Genomic DNA, 1562 nt, shown 5'->3' with positions numbered 1-1562 from the left:
ATTTGATTCCTATGCATGCCATCAAATGAGATCCATGTGTATAGCCTGCGTTTATGTTTCTTATAGACTGCAATGAATAAATCACTGAATGTGCAGAACTCTATCATTCTATCTCCAGCCTCATTTCTCTCACCGAGCCCATATTTTCCAGCTACTGAACCTTCTTCTCTGTTCCCAACTTTTGCATTATTATCAATGCATCTTGATTGCATGTCTGACTGCAAAAGTTTATAGAAATCTTCTATTTCCTCCTCTTTGGCTTTAGTTGTTGGTGCATATATTTGGATTCATTGGACTTCCTTGCATGCGTATGTATATTATCCTGTCGCTCACCACATTATATTTCAGGATGGATCTAGAAATGATTTTTTAAATTATGAAACCAACCCCATTCTTCCTCACCTTTTCATCCCCAGCATAGTAATTGTCTGATTCAAAATGTCCCATGCCAAGCCATCTCATTTCGCCAATACCTAGTATGTCAATATTTATGCATTCCATTTCTTTCTTAACAATGTCCAATTTTCCTACATTCGTGCTTCTCATGTTCCACGTTCCACTCACTAGTGGCCTGCTTACAGCTGTTCCTTCTCTGTATTTCTAAGATCTGAGTCTCAATTGCCATATCTGCTAGTCAAAGCTATAGTTTAAGTGTACTCTGTTTTACATAGGTTTTCGAAGGCCTGTTTTGTTTTGTTTTTTTTTTCTTTTATACTGGTTTACTTGCAAAGTTTATATGCATTGTTTCTCACACTGCATCTTTGTATAACATTAACGTCTGGTGCTGGATCTGTAGAAGGGAGCTCTGGTCACCGATGGACAAAGAGTTGTGTTGCTAACCCAAAGGGATACTGTTTGTATCTACAAACCAGCAATCTCCTCTGGGGCAATTTACAGCCTCTGAAATAGTTAACCTCCAGGGCTCTACCAGCATGTAAATTCCAAAGAACACATCTTTCCAGGTATTAGAATCACAAAACGTCCTTGTGGGTGGACAGATTACAAATGAGCAGAGAACAACTTGGATTTCACCCAACTTGTACTCCCACCAGGAACTCTATACAGGACACAAGCTATACAATTGTATGTAGTAATCCTGATCATCTTTATCTTCGCTAGAATTCTTCCTCACCTTGAGAGGATCAGAATCCTTGAATACCATGAAGTTCCAAGACCTCAGGAAGAAGAGGGGCAAGAACAAGGGAGCAATTTATGGTTTTCAACATATGTCACCACATACTTGGAGCTTATATTGTAATTCTCAAAAGACAGGAAATTGACTTTTCAGTGAAAGTAATGTCCACCATACTTGTCTGACACCTGCAGGCTTAGTAGGTCGGTGCATCATCTGTTTTCCATTGGAACGTCAAGAAAAGACAGCTCCTATATCTTCTGCCCTTGGTTCGCTTGCTCAGGCATGCTCTCTCTCAAATTTTAGCTCTGTTTCCAGCAACTCTCTCTCACTTGATCTTACCAACTTGACCAAGTGTACACTTTAGGACATACAAGGCCTATCTTCTCTCTGATGTTATCCTACTTCTCAACTGATAAAGATTCTTCCT

The sequence above is a fragment of the Elephantulus edwardii genome, unplaced genomic scaffold (genome assembly GCF_000299155.1).
Source record: "Elephantulus edwardii isolate Elephantulus edwardi_28Jun2011 unplaced genomic scaffold, EleEdw1.0 scaffold00001, whole genome shotgun sequence".
Taxonomy (NCBI): Eukaryota; Metazoa; Chordata; class Mammalia; order Macroscelidea; family Macroscelididae; genus Elephantulus; species Elephantulus edwardii.
Note: the sequence above shows the minus strand (reverse complement) of the source record.